This window comes from Diaphorina citri, unplaced genomic scaffold (assembly GCF_000475195.1).
Source record: "Diaphorina citri unplaced genomic scaffold, Diaci psyllid genome assembly version 1.1 scaffold1004, whole genome shotgun sequence".
NCBI classification, from domain to species: domain Eukaryota; kingdom Metazoa; phylum Arthropoda; class Insecta; order Hemiptera; family Psyllidae; genus Diaphorina; species Diaphorina citri.
The window spans coordinates 27,872-44,570 of record NW_007378435.1 but is presented as its reverse complement, the minus strand read 5'-3'; positions in this window follow the sequence as shown (position 1 = coordinate 44,570).

The following is a 16,699-nucleotide window of genomic DNA, read 5'->3' as shown; positions in this document are numbered from 1 at the left end:
TACTTTTACACCCTTTTTTTTCTGAGAACATAAATAAGCAGCTATAATGTCTTGATCATTTTTTTCTCTACATTTTACTCTCTTGTTATGCAACAATGAATCTATTTGGATCTTTGTTTTGCCCTCCCCTTATTGTTACTTTTTTCTTGTTATTCAGTGTTGGGAATAAAATTTTCATCTAGTAAGATGTTACATCTAAAGGGTAAAGTACAAGTAACTAAGTTGTGATTAGATCTCTCATTAACTTTACAAAACATTGAGCTAGCAAGGGTATAGTTGTGAATAAGAATACAATAGCTTCGTACATAGATATTATTGTTTCACCATATACGAGACGATGTATTTATAGAAGTTTTACACCTTTTTTTCTCAGAATATAAATAAGCAGCTATAATGTCTTGAATCTGGAATAAGAATCTATTCCTATTCTATTCTAAGACTAAAATAATATTCCAAGTTTATTCTAAGGCTAAGACTTGAATATCTGAAGTAAAACTTTGGAACAATACAAGTTGTGAAAAATCTTGCACCATGGAAGATGTAATGTAAAATGTAATAAATGTAACACAGGTAGAAGATAATGTACTTTTCACACTCAATGTAACAAAGAGGCACTTACCTACTTCCTAACAGTAATAATGATAAAAAAAAAACAGTACAGAATATACCTAGGTAGAGAAAAAGTAAAATTGAATTTCATAAACGGAATAAAAAATGCAATTGATTTCAGGTTTGGATAAGATATTCACAATGCTTGCTTCAAATTACAATCTTAGCCCGAATAGAACTTTATCCTAACCAACAGATAAGGTTCGTTGTTGGAACTGCTGGCTTTGTTCTATCCTTAGTGGTCAGGATCAGGATGATGGTTGTGTAAAAATAAGTCCGATGGTTCGATCCTGGCCGATACTTTATTCAAAGAAAGAGAAAAAAAAGCAATTCATTATTATTATTATTATTATTATTATTATTATTTATAATTTTAAGTGCAATGCCCCATTTTGAACTATAAATTAAAATTATCAACAGACGAAAAGATACAAAAAGAGAGAGAGAGAGAGAGAGAGAGAGAGAATTTGTCTTTTTCAATTGAAAATGTGACAGAGAGTAATATATCTTGACATACAGCAGACGTTATGAGTGTCAAAGGAAAAATATAGGTAATACAGAAACTTAGTTTTCTTCCAGTGAAATAAATCACTCAACTCGACTCCTAAACTGCTAATATACCTATGTAGCTTTATCAAATTATCACTCATATTAACTTAAAAAAAAAAAAATGGTACCTATTATCACACTCAACTAGGTAATATAAATATCTACCTATACATAATTATAAATTGGACAAGAAAAGTACCTATTATGGTTATGGAATTAAGAATTACCTAATAATATTAATATTATTCTGGATTAAATACTTATTGAAAGATCGAAATAAGTATTGCTCACCCAAACACCCACCCACCTGATGGTCAATAACCCTTACTGTAAACCACATTTAATAGGGAGCTAATCTTAATGTGGACAACAGAGGTAGGTAATTAATACTAAAATAAATATGATTAACAGTGTTCATGGTTTATTTAGTTTGTAATTTTGTATGGAAAAGTGAGAATAAGTACAATTTTTATGAACCCCTAGAAACTAAATGATTATGCAATGTGCTAAATAATAATGATTCCATTCATTGAATTTCCACATTTTACCCCCACTCCTGACGCAGAGTGAACGTCAAGTTGACGCCGCATCGATGCGGCGTAGGAATGAAAAACAGACCATAGATTGATGTACCGTTTCGTTTACTTCTTCCTATTGTCGTGATGATGTCGGAAGTGGTACATGTCCGTGGAAATGTTGGTAAGCTACCAGAGTATGATTTTCATCATAATTGGATTGTGTATGTCGATCGGTTGGAAATGTACTTCGCAGCGAACCAGATCCAGGACGATAGAAAGGTACCTATGTATTGTATACTCATCACGGCTCTGGATGAGAAAACCTCCACGATCCTCAGGAGTTTATGCAATGCAATTTCTAACATCAAGTCCTTATAAGTTAAAATGTTGAACAAAAAATGCAAAAATCCTTCAAGTGTCCTTTCAAGCATCATAAAAATTTTATGTACAATATTCGACCCAAGTACTTCAGTTTATGTTACATATTATTATCATATGCTAAGCACATACAGGTATTGTATCTATGTACATATTATGTACACCCTGTATTCAATTTCAATTTCAATAGCAGGTAACAAATGTAGCTCAACCAAGTGGTGCAATATTGAAAACTGCAACAGATATTTCTATTGTAAAGTTTTACATACCAGTTATAAAGTTGTTACTTTACAATGCAACACAGTGCAGATTATTATAACTTTATTGTAAAACTCACAACTATTATGCAGAGGAATAGTACACTCAAACCTGAATAATAGACTTGGAGAGCGAAAACTCTTTTAGAAGGAATACCTAATTCAAACTATCAGAGAGAGAGAGTTTCAGGTAGGTAGGTAGGTTTTTTTTTTTTTTTTTTTTTTACATAATAGGTAGGTACCTACTCTTTATTTATGATACTTGTTATACATAGATCACATTCTTAACAATAATAATAAAAAATAACTAGTAGGTATTTTACTTACACTAATGAAATTATTCTTTATCCTAACTGTTATGTGACAACTTCGATGGATAATTTTCCCTTTCCCTATGTATGGGTAAACAATAAGAGTGAAAGAGAAGGTTAAAGATAAAGAGAGAAAAAAAGGAGAGAGAAAGAGAACTCGTGCTACGAAATTTGCAACAGTAAGTAAAATTGAAACAGCAGACAGAGAAAGAAAACATTAACTTTTACAATATCTCCTCTCTCTCTCTCTCTCTCTCTCTCTCTCTCTCTCTCTCTCTCTCACACCTAGACCATAAAAGGAATATTCCTACCAAATTTCAGCTTTCTAGGTGTTGTGGTTCTCGAGATAGAACGATCAGTGTGTGAACTGTGAAATGTGAATGGATCTTCTTCTTATAATATAAGATTCACTTACTTAGGTACATATTTATTTTTATATTATATTAACCTATAGAGATACCTATAAAGGTACTCGTATATATTTTTGAAGGAATTAAGAGTAGGTAGGTGAGAAAAGAAGGAAGTAGAGAATAGCGAACAAAAAAGTATAGGTACCTACCTACTCCTCGTACGTACTTGGCAAGATTTGAACTTTTTCCATTTCTTCTTTCTTTCTTTCTCTTCTATCCTTTACAAATTTGCTTATTGATCTTCTAATTAAAATGTAATTAAGAATTCCAAACAAATGAGACAACACTATTCTTATAAATATTAAGATAGGAGTGAGAGAAATGAGAAGAAAACAAAAGAGAAGAGACAGAGATAATGGAGAGGGAGAAAGAGAGGGGGGGAGGTATCATTATTGTTTTTTAATATTATTTTTAATTAATTAAAAATCGTTTGAGGTTTTGTTTGTGATATGGCGCTGAGAATGAATTTTAATTTCCCGTTTTCGTTGTAAATTAATTTTCTGCTGTTGGCACTCAAGGTTAGTATAACCATTCCGGCAGTCTGAGTCCGGTGAATGATACTTCCAAATCAAAGGCTGTGAAGTCTGGCCAGATTTTCTTTTTCAAGCCATTCGAATATTACCTTGCAACTGTTGAGAAATTTCTGTTTGTGCTGAAGAAAAATAAAAATGTGTTCAAAGTTCGAATTCGAATCCCGTTGTATTTTAAAACATTACATAGGCGACGAGGTAATACTGTTTTGTTTCCTAGAGGTCTGTTTTTCATTCCGACGTGGGTGCGATGCGAACCCGACGTGAAGTGACGCGTGTTTTTCATTCCACCTCCCCTTCTTTAGCATCAACGCTGCTCATGCTTTCATCAGTTTGCTCTTCCACTTTGCTAAACCTTTATAAACGAGAAAATGTTGTATTAAACCGCCTTAACCGAAAAATGAGCTGGTCCCTTGGATTCTCGTTTATCCAGGTTCGACTGTATTTTGTTTATCTGTTTTTAATAATATGAAAATTTTGAAAGTACTTTCATCGTAATATTAATGAATGATACTATTATCATTACATTTAATGATACTCAGTACATCTTAATCCAACTATTATCTTTTATGTTCTACTTAAACCCTTTTTTTGGGACATTTTATATCTTGTAGGTAGATACTTTCGTTCATACCTATTACGTTAAGTTGTCTGTCTAGATTATGTACTTACGTACAATATTCAGACAACTTAGCGGGAATTACTTTATTGAAGAACATTTGATAGAAATTATATGTTACTAGCTAGTATATGCTAGTAACAAATAATTTCTATCATTGATTCTTTTTCCGATTTCAATTGTGACCATTAACCATTCAGATCAAGTCATTCTCAAATTCTAAAAGTTTCGCTTAGGGGCACAAACACGCAAGATTTAAGGCCACTAAAGTTGTAAAGAAAGAAACAATAAACATAAAAAGGCTTATTCAAAATTCACCAAGACTGACCACATGGGACCTTTCTTTTTTATTTTACGAATGAATTTGGTAATATATCAACCTCTAAACGTAGGAATAGAATATAAATTTTCCACAAGTCCTCTTGAATAAAGTAGGTAGATATTTTTTCTTGAATGTTTTTTTTTTCTGAATAAGAGGTACCTAGGTATATCGAGAAAAAATAAATAAAATACATACTAATGAGAGTTGGATTAGTGCACCCCTTTACTTCTGGACAATAAATGTATTCTATTCAGATTTAATTTAAAAAATAAGAATAGAAAGGCGAATTTTAACTTATCGAAGTAGGAATTGTTCTAAATATTCAATTCCCTAAAGAGAGAAAAAAAAAAGAAGAATGAGGAGGAAAAGAGAAGAAAAATGCTTTCCACATAGCACCTAGGTATCTTTAGAAAGGAGTTTGAAAAACTCAGGTGGTTAATTAAAATAATTTATTATTCTGAGAATTTTGAACTTTCTTTTATTTGTACGGTAACTGGTTAACAATTAAGAGACAATGTAGGCATTAGTAAAGTTTAATAGCTTGGTTGTAGGAAATTTGAAAGTTTTCCTTTTTTCTATCTTCTGTGGAAAATTTAATTAGGTATACCTATTATCCCTTCACTGGAAATAAATCTTCTTAGAATCAAGCAGAATTTCCCGAGCAATAAATCTTTCAATGATCACTGGTCGAAGTTATTTAATTGCCTACAAGAAAAGTAAAATTTCATACATAGTTCGACTCTTCGACTATGTATACGTGTATTTTTCTCCGAATTTTCTCTTTTTTCTCGTTTTTTTACATCAATTTTCTCTCTGGATCTAACATTCTTCTTACCGGTTTTCTTATTCTTCCTCGTTACCCTCGTCCTTGTTTTATGTTATCATGTACGAGTAGGTACCGATGTACATCATTGAAAATTTCCGAGGAAAAACTTTGTAACCTTTAGGAGCGGATTTCGCGATTATGTTCGCGGATTTCGCGATTTTGTTCGCGGATTCGCGTCCCGAATCGACATTTTGGATATTTGGCAAGCCTACATAAAGCTATCCCTATAAAAGCTTAGTAATAAAGGTGGCACGGGGTAGGTATTGTAGGTAGGTACAGAGTGAAATATATTGACCTTTAAAAGTAGAGATAAATTATTTGTAGGTTGTTAGGTTTAAATTTTAAAATAAAAATACCTAATGCATAAATAGGTACCTAGATAAGAATTTTTCGATTACCTACAAATTACGAGCAAAATTACCTTTGCTTCAATATAAAATAAGCAAGTAAATCAGGCATCTCCACTAATTTATAATTTATTGCACATTGCATACTCTAATAATTTTACGGCACCCATACAAATTGTTCCCTTATTATAAAGACCCTTGAGTTTTTGAAAGTATTTTAATACGATAGGTTTAAACTTTCATTTTGATAAGTGCTGATGATAATTAATTTATTATTATCTAATAAATGGCATTTTAAAATGTAAATAAAATAAATAAATACTGTTTGTGTTTTAAATTTGAACAGATTAAATTTAATATAGGTAATTCTGGGAAAGAGTTCGGAAAAAGTAAACCAGAACAATGAAATGTAAAATGAAATTATGTTTTTTTATTCAGTTAAGTAGGTAGGAGGTACCTAAGCTGTGAGGTAGGTACCCACTACCCACTGTAAGCTGTAAATACAGACACTGAAATAATACTCACTCATTTCCGACAGTAAAATTAGAATAATACAGTTCTCTATCCTTGGGTATTAGGAATTAGAGCAGCATTGTTAAATTCCGACTCATCTAGGTACCTATACCTACATAAATACCAACTTATACAATGCAAATAAGAACACGAGTACAATTCAGCGAATTAAACTGAGATTAGAATTAAACTGAGATTAGAGTGGGAGACTTTTACCCAAGAAGGGCCGATCCCGACTCAGGTCCTTTTCTGGGTAAAACGGCTCTTCTGATGAGGAACGTTGTTAAAAATGAGTCCCATTTAAGGCTGTGTTGATAGCTCTTTTATTCACAAGTCACAACTAAGAAGTAAGAAGAGAGAAAAATTCCCCATAGGAGAGGAATTTCGCTTGGAGAGATTTCGTACAGAAAATGAGTTCAGGAAATTAAAGATTTTTTTTCTCTCTAAGTAGGTAGCTATACCTAGGTACATACTTCATTTAAAAATAGAAAGAAACCTTTCAAAAATTATCGGAGAGGAAGTTTTCAATCAGACTGAAATCCTGACGTAGGAGTTGGAGGAAATTGTAGGAAGTTCTATTATTAAATTTAATAATAAAATTGCATAATCATGTCTAATGGAAAAGTTAAGCACTTAAGTATCGAATTTAATGGGAAAGATGCTCCGTGCTTTGACTGAGAAAACTCAAATTACTTGCTTACTTGTAGGAGGTATAGTACAAGGTACAAGTAAGCAAGATACCTAAACCTATAATACATAACATTCCTATATTTTTAATTTTGATAGAAGGATCTCTAACAACGGAGATATTATCGTCCCGAATTCGAAGGACAAGATAAGAGAAAGCCAGCTGTTCCGAGAACGATCCTTATCTGTTTTGGATAACTTACGTCCCCGGCGGGAATCGAAAGCTCAACCTAGAGGTTACAAGGCATATCAGCCTCTTAATAGTGAATGGTGAAAGGAGGGGTGTTAATCTCCATTCGGTGACAAACTACCCGCTTCTTCACATTACACCTCACCCAGCCTAAGTGCCAACCAGATACCAACCACACTCAAACTTGCTTCGGTGATCCATTGGAGATTGCTGTATTCAACATGCCACCCCCGCTTGCTATAAGGAGAATTTAATTTTGACTTTTCACACAATTCTTTTATTTTTCTTTGGCGACATTTCCGCGACTTTATTCATAATGAAGAACTAAAGGCGGAAAAAATAGTTGCCCGTAGGACTTTTTTGTTTTGTTTGGGAAAAAAAGAACTCAAACAGGAAATGTTTACACTTGGTACCCAGGAATATTAAAAAAAGTTCAGAAACTATGAACTTTTGTGTAGAATGGAGAAAAGAGTTCCACCATGAACTAAAAAAGAAAGTTGAGTTTTATTAAAAACTGATACCTACCTTCCTAGTTTAAAATTGGACGAAAAATTATTAATATTTTCGACAATTTGAAGTTCTTCAAAGAATGGATCAAATTGAAAATGTATCACACATGAAAGTTGAGTTTTATTAAAAACTGATACCTACCTTCCTAGTTTAAAATTGGACGAAAAATTATTAATATTTTCGACAATTTGAAGTTGTTCAAAGAATGGATCAAATTGAAAATGCATCACACATTTGATCTGCTGCTGGAATATTTGACAGCATTGTTGGCAATAAATTTGTCATTACTTTGGAGGAAGTTTTGATGCCTACAAGCTTGAGGTTCAATAAGGAAACGCGCGTAACAAGGGGGTAAAGCTTATAGGAAAGATCAGGAAAAGTCGTAAAATAGAACATTTTATGATTTAATCAAAAATATAAAGGAGCGAAGTCAAATCGGTGCTGCACCTTCCGAAATAAATCCCGATTTGAAAAACAAATCCAACAACTGCAGTTATCACCTTATTGGCGTAGGTAAGTGGGCTAAACTGAACTCTTAAAAGGCCTACTTCCCTATTTGGCTCCTACTCCAATTGTAGCTACATAGTATCCCAATGAATATCTTGTAAACTTTTATGTTTTGTGGACGCCAAAAACACCTTATCACTCATTGCTTTGGATTAGTTAACTTACAAGATATCATTTTCACTGTTGGTCTTGAAAATCAATCACTACAAAAGTGTAACAGTATTAGTTTTTTCCCGTCTCAGATTTTTCTGCCTGTCTATTTGCACTTCAATACTTATTATTTTCTTCACAAAAATGAGCTAGCACAGATAACACGTGTAATCATATTGATAATATTTGATGTGACACTGTCAACAATATAATATACAAAGCGAATAACAAACATAATAATATGTAACATAAGTTCTCATCTTTTCATACAAGGAAAGAAACTTCCTAGGACTGTCTTACCGCATGTAGCAAGTTTGTAATTCGGATTTTATGTGTGGCCTCTTTAACCTCTTTTATCCCCGGGAAAAGCCAACTTTAATGTCAAAGGCATGGCCGTATGGAACAAATAGGTATTAAGTTCTGGGTTACCCAACCCTTCACTGAAGAGACTGATCCAGATTAACCCACGGTAGAGGCTTCAACGGAAAGTCGTAAAAAATTTATAGGTGCACGAGTATGTATTGTAAACAGAAATTTAATAATTCTCAATAAAACGTTGCATATTTTTAATATTTCAATTTGATCTTATTATTTACTCAATTCATAATAATGCAAGAATGTAATTTTATTATCTACAAATTTGATCAAATTTAAGACAGTCATGTTTCGGGGAATTATTTAAACATTTTATGTACCTATGCATTTCTGAGACAGGTTTATAGAATTTTCCTCTCTTCCAATAATGCATCTAATTTATTGTTTAGAATTTAGATTAACTAAGATTTTATGAGAACATGATCCTTATAAGGATAGCAATGTCTTCTGTAAAATTTCGTAGATTCTCAAAGCAATTTCCCATTACATATTTGGAAAGAGTAATGTCAACATAGGAAAATAGAAAAGTAAGAAGATGGTAAAGCCATATGTCTCCCCATTTCCGTTTTATCATTACATTTTTCTAAAAGCAAGGGAAAAAGAAAACTACGAGTGGTTACCTTCAAGTGACAAGTGAATTAGGAAAATGAAATCATGGAATGAAGATGTAAACCTTTTCCCAATTGGATGTTCAGTAATAGTGGAGCAGTCACGTTGTACGAATGACCATTTAGGTTTAGGACATCTGACCATTTAGGTTTAGGACATCTGAGAATGATCGCAGAGTAAGGTTTTATAAAATTTCAATGGAACGAAAAGAATTAGTAGGTAGATGTTCCCCCCCAGAAAGAGGGCTAAAGGAAGAGAAGTGGTGGAGGAGGAGAGGAAGAAGAAGGAGGAGGAGAAAACAAAAATCGAATCATTTTATTTCCATTTCCATGAAATAAAAGTTGTTGAGGGCTGAATATTATTAATAGAAAATTAGATTTTGATAGAAAAACTTATTGACCTCTAACTCGCTTATCTATTTTCAATCTTGGCAATAATACATTTTGATGAACTAAAAAGTCTCTTCCAATTTCTTTGCATGTTCATCATATTTCATAGGTCCAAGGTTAGTGAGAAAATGGTGGTAATTTAGTAATGAATTTCCCAAACGTTTATTTTTTGTTAACCACAAGTTGCCTTCACAATTTCTGAAATATTATTTGCTCGGCAAATCTCAACAACTAAAAAAGGAATTTCAACTGTGTCCAAATGTCGTCTCCTAATATACCTCGATGAATTTTATGAGTTTGACTCGTTACCCTGTAGTACAATACTACTACTAAGTGATTAAGTACAGCGTACTTGAAAGGTAAATACGAGAGTACGTAGTAACTTGATGAGTAATGACAGAAAAGAAAAGCTTTGACGTAATGGCAACGCAAAACACATTTGGAAAACTTTTCTTATTTTTTTCTTTTTACCGGTTGAAAGCTTTCTCGAGAAATCAAGTTGAAACATTTATTTTGCGAATACGGTCGATGGAAAAAGAAAGACAAGAAAATACATTACCTTCCTTATTATAGGATAAAGAAAGTAAAAAGGAAGAAGAAAAAGGTGAAGAAATAGGAGACGAAAAGAGAGAAGAACTGGAAGAAGACAAAGAAAAAGAAGCACAAGGAGGGGGAGAATATAAAGTGGATGAAGAAAAGGAGTGAAAGAAGAAGACGAATAAAAAGAAATAACAACCAAAAAGAGTAAGAGGAGGACAAGAAGAAGAAGGAGGAGGAAGAAAAGAAAGAAAAAGAAGAAGCAAAGGGAGCAGTAGGAGGAGACGAAGAAGAAGAAAAAAAAGAACGAGATTTTTTCTTTCAAAGTGTATTATTTACTTTCACCTAGAAAGTTGAAAGTACACAAAAAAGATTGTAGAACATTCATACAGTTTGGTTTCTTATCATGACATTATCAACGGATTATCAGATTTCTATAGCGAGTATGTGAGGATTATAACTCGTATATGAGTATGTACATAGTACGTGTATTCTTACGTGTTTACTATGTACTTATAGTCTTACTCCCAAGAGGTATATGAATAGGTACTTGTACATACCTACCTAGGTAGGTAAAATGTGGTGGAACATTCAAGCACTCGAAGTAAGAAAACAACTTTTTTCAATTTATTACTTTATACCAGTAGACTTACTTTTTCTCCAGATTACCTACTTATTATCTTATAGCTACTTAGTTACTAAGTAAGTAGGTAGGTAGGTATTAGGGCAGTGTTTCTTAATTAGTTTGGCCCGCGGAACCCTTTTCAAAAGGTGAACATCTTTGCGGAACCCTGAACTTTCAAGATTGAACCCCTCACCCCCACAGTTCCCTCTATCAAACCTCTAAAAAAAGCTGTATAAGATGAAATACCTAGTCTAAGATGGTCGTTTTGAAACTGCATTTTATCTAGTGTATGATTTTTCCAAAATATCTCGCGGAACCCTTGCCGTCAGCTCGCGGAACCCCCAGGTTCCGCGGAACACCAATTAAGAAACACTGTATTAGGGTACCTTAAATATGACAATGCTATACCTATTTCGATGACGGAGAAAAAGGTGAACTTTCAATAGCTCCACATTCTTATGAACAAGATTTTGGAATTTCATTTCCTGAAAAGAAACAGATAATCCGTGTTTTGTGTGTTTTCTACCTTATTTTATTATTTTCAGGCCAAATTGTTTCCTTCTTGGCAATTACATTAAAAAATCTTCTGTATTCTTCCAGCATTTCGGAATTTCTTTCGTTCTTTTTTTAAATTTCATTTTTTCGTTATTTCCTTGATTTTTTCCTTCCTCCTTCTTTTCCTCCTTCTGGATTCCGAGTTTACTCTTCCAAACTACCTATGTAGTTAATTTGTTTGATTAAATTTCCATTGATCCCGAACTTTTTTTAATTTTCCTAATGCATACAGGTAGCTAACTAATTTCTAATTGCCCCTTCGTGTCTGCGGAGTACACAGGAATCTAAAATTCAACAAGATATGTACGTTAATAATAGGAGTTATTAGTAGGTAATAACAATCACTCGTTTTGTAATCAAGAGTTTAACTCTTTAAATAGGTTTTAGAGGGGAAATATGTGAGTACATACATGAACGAAGTAACTTCTAAGTTTTGACAATTTTGTATACGCTGTAAGGTAAAAGAGTTTAGAATTCCACGAAAAGCAGTACCTATCAAGCAAAGTTTGAGTCATTTCCTCCAGGGAGAATTGTGCCATAATTATTTGCATCTCTTGAAAATGGAAGCTTCTTCTTTTGGATTAAGCTGAAACAAGCAAAGCTTACACTAGGTTCTGTTTTTGTTAAGAATACAAGGTTTACTAGGATACTAGGTTTTATCTTTTTATTAAACCTTGGCCTATACTCTTCCGTTCTGGTCAATATGAGGTGGGTAACTTGTCGCCGAATGGAGATTAAAAGCCCACTAACAAGCTGGGCCCGTCCCTCCGGGAATTTTTTAACCCGTAGTTTATTTGATCGTGGTTAAAGAAAATCAGTACCTATGTACCTACTTAATTTGTTTAATATTCAGTTTATTATTATTCTTGATTTGACTATTCGATTTTTCTTTCTCGCTTTGAGCTCATAGGTCGTCGCGACAAATTTCAAGATCAGAGCTCATTTGTGTGAGAAAATGTGAAAATAATACCCCCAAAAACCATTTTTCTGGTTGTTTTTTTTTTTTTTTTTTTGTTTTGGGGGGGGGGGGGCTTTATTGTTTTCTCTACAAAATTTGCACCACCACTTTCGTGTTCCTGATAAAGAGACCTTTAATTTGATGTATAGGTCGACCAGGTTTGGATAAGTCCTTCTATCGGGACAGACAGACAGACAGACAGACCGACAGACGACACCGAAGCGAATACAATAGTCCGTCCACTATACCTTTTATTATTAGTAATAATAAAGGAAGGTCGGACTAAAAACCTTAACAATTATACAGTGAACCCATCTAAATTCCCGCCCGGGGCGAACTTTATCCTAAACCGAAGTTCTTAATCGAAAGGGCTGCCTCTCACCTATCATGTCCTCCTTCTGTCTTCGATTTCGGGACAGTATGACCTCCGTTGTTACAGTTTCATCTCTAAACCCTCTTAAAGAAGCAATCTCTTTGAAACACACCGGAAAATTGAAAAGTCTCCTTGAAAAAGTCCACGGGGATGGACGAAACTCGAGTCGGATAAGATCAAAACCGGAACGTGTATCCATTGAATCATATAAAGGTAAAAACTCCGTTGTTACAGTTTCATCTCTAAACCCTCTTAAAGAAGCAATCTCTTTGAAACACACCAGAAAATTGAAAAGTGCTATTTTCACCTGTAGGAATTTGTAATCCATTTAACACGCCGCGTTTGAGAGCGCAAAAGGTCGTGACCTCATGACCTACTATTTCCTACTTTTTTTTCACCTCCGAAGGTTTTTCCTCGAACGATTTTGTGCTGAAATGAAGGAAGCAGCTTAGCTTGCTTTCTCTCCTTTTAGTAAAGGAACTACGATAGTTCTAAACTTTTTCTTGTGATAACTTTCAAACGGTTTTTTGTGCTGAAATGAAGGAAGCAGCTTAGCTTGCTTTCTCTCCTTTTAGTAAAGGAACTACGATAGTTCTAAACTTTTTCTTGTGATAGCTTTCAAACGGTTTGTTCGATTTTGTTGAAATTTAGTCAAAAATGTGAAAGAACTTTTAGCTATACAGCTGGGTCCACACATAATCGACTCCGTCGATTGACCATCGACCGACCAAACCGTACGTCGACTGAAACCGTACACTGCCTCGACAACATAAATTCACCTCTTCATCTCGTCGATCGACGCGACCGGGTCGACTATGTGTGGGCACAGTTAACACAGTTTTAGAATTTGAGCGTGATGGAGTCTTTCAACTTATAACTAAAAGTAGAACGTACCATTCTACCTGTTGTGCTACCTTGTAAGCGCTAGGCCGCGGGTTCGATTCCCGCCCGGGACGGATTTTATCCTGATGGGATAATGTTCGTTCTCGGAATGGCTGTCTTTCTCCTATCCTGTCTTCCTTCTCTCTTCGATTTCGGTATGATAAGACCATAGCAGTTACAGTTCCCTCTGTCAAACCTCTTAAAAAAAAAAAAGAAAAAAAAAAACGGTTTGTCCGATTTTGATCGACAACATAAATCGACAACATAAATTCACCTCTTCATCTCGTCGATCGACGCGACGGGGTCGACTATGTGTGGACACAGTTTTAGAATTTGAGCGTGATGGAGTCTTTCAACTTATAACTAAAAGTAGAACATTCATAATGAAGAACTAAAGGCGGAAAAAATAGTTGCCCGTAGGACTTTTTTGTTTTGTTTGGGAAAAAAAGAACTCAAACAGGAAATGTTTACACTTGGTACCCAGGAATATTAAAAAAAGTTCAGAAACTATGAACTTTTGTGTAGAATGGAGAAAAGAGTTCCATCATGAACTAAGAAAGGAATTTCAACTGTGTCCAAATGTCGTCTCCTAATATACCTCGATGAATTTTATGAGTTTGACTCGTTACCCTGTAGTACAATACTACTACTAAGTGATTAAGTACAGCGTACTTGAAAGGTAAATACGAGAGTACGTAGTAACTTGATGAGTAATGACAGAAAAGAAAAGCTTTGACGTAATGGCAACGCAAAACACATTTGGAAAACTTTTCTTATTTTTTTCTTTTTACCGGTTGAAAGCTTTCTCGAGAAATCAAGTTGAAACATTTATTTTGCGAATACGGTCGATGGAAAAAGAAAGACAAGAAAATACATTAGGTACCTTCCTTATTATAGGATAAAGAAAGTAAAAAGGAAGAAGAAAAAGAAAAAAAGGTGAAGAAATAGGAGACGAAAAGAGAGAAGAACTGGAAGAAGACAAAGAAAAAGAAGCACAAGGAGGGGGAGAATAAAAAGTGGATGAAGAAAAGGAGTGAAAGAAGAAGACGAATAAAAAGAAAGAACAACCAAAAAGAGTAGGAGGAGGACAAGAAGAAGGAGGAGGAAGAAAAGAAAGAAAAAGAAGAAGCAAAGGGAGCAGTAGGAGGAGACGAAGAAGAAAAAAGAACGAGAATTTTTCTCTCAAAGTGTATTATTTACTTTCACCTAGAAAGTTGAAAGTAGGTACACAAAAAAGAAGGTAGAACATTCAGACAGTTGGGTTTCTTATCATGACATTATCAACGGATTATTAGATTTCTATAGCGAGTATGTGAGGATTATAACTCGTATATGAGTATGTACATAGATATAACCTACTCTTCATATTCTTACGTAGGACTGTCCTTCTTTCCCCTAAGTCCCCCCCTATCCCCTATCCCCTATCCCTTTCCTCTAAGTTCCCCTATAGGGTGAGTGTACCATTTATTCGCCCACCTAAAAAACGTACCATTTATTGGCCCACCTGCCCACATTTATTTTTCTAATTTTTGTTTTTATGACTACAATTTTTGAATAGCACTGGTTCGATAGCAGTCTTTAAGCCCTTTCTTTTGGTGAAATTGGATCTTGAAAAATTGGATCTTGAAAAGCTCAGACTTATGTGGCATATGGTACAGGTGGGCCAATAAATGGTACGTTTTTTAGGTGGGCGAATAAATGGTACACTTACCCTATTTACTATGTACTTGTAGTCTTACTCCCAAGAGGTATATGAATAGGTAGGTACTTGTACATACCTAGGTAGGTAAAATGTGGTGGAACATTCAAGCACTCGAAGTAAGAAAACAACTTTTTCAATTTATTACTTTATACTTAAGCCAGTAGACTTACTTTTTTCTCCAGATTACCTACTTATTATCTTATAGCTACTTAGTTACTAAGTAAGTAGGTAGGTAGGTATTAGGTACCTTAAATATGACAATGCTATACCTATATTTCGATGACGGAAAAAAAGGTGAACTTATGAACAAGATTTTGGAATTTCATTTCCTCAAAAGAAACACATAATCCGTGTTTTGTGTGTTTTCTACCTTTTTTTATTATTTTCAGGCCAAATTGTTTCCTTCTAGGCAATTACATTAAAAAATCTTCTGTATTCTTCCAGCATTTCGGAATTTCTTTCTTTCTTTTTTCAAATTTCATTTTTCGTTATTTCCTTGATTTTTCCTTCCTCCTTTATTTCCCAACCTAATTCTCGACGCCAGCCCTGGGGAGATCTGAGATTGATGTGTTCTCATCAATTCCAGAGATCTCTAATTTTCTGGCAGTGTTTGCTACTTGCGTACTGCAGTACTAGTTGTGTACTAAATTTTCAGGTAGACTGTACTACTTGCGTACTAAAGATGTACTACTTGCGTACTGGATAAAAACAGGTAGATTTTGGTCCCACAGAAAAAAATCCCTCATTTTATCCCACGAAAGAATCCTAGCACGCGTAAAAGACCTTTCGCAAATGGTCAACTTTCTGGGAGTGTCAGGGCTAGGTAACACGATCGAGAACTTTCACAAACGATCAACTTTCTGGGGATGATAGGTTTAGGTAGCACGCGAAAAGAACTTTCACAAATGATCAACTTTCTAGGAATTATAGGGTTAGATAGAATTAGAAAAGAACTTTCACAAATGATCAACTTTCTGGGAATTGCAGGGTTAGTAGGTAGTACACATCACAACTTTTTGTTTTATTGGTTTTAGTATAGGGATCGAAAACATATAAAAAGGACTTCATAATTATTTGAGCAAAATTAGGAAAACAGAGGTAAGTTTTTTCCCCCAATTAATGTTCGTACTATTAAAAAAATCCCTCCACCAATGAAAAATAAATAAAAAAGTCCCAGTACGCAAGTCGGACATCTTTTTTTCATTTTAGTACGCAACTAGATGGTTAAAATTGAAATAGTACGCAAGTTGCCTACAGCCTTTTCTGGAGGCATTTTATTTCGGGGAAGGATTTAGGATGCTGTCTCCAGACAGTCTTTATGACTTGCCTTTCCTGATTCATCATACTCAACAGGAGGAAGAAATGAAGGGGAGGGAGACAGAAGGAAACATAGTAGACATTTTAACAAAGGGAAAAGAAAAGAGGGAAGATGATAGCGGGAAAAATAGCGGACGGATGAAA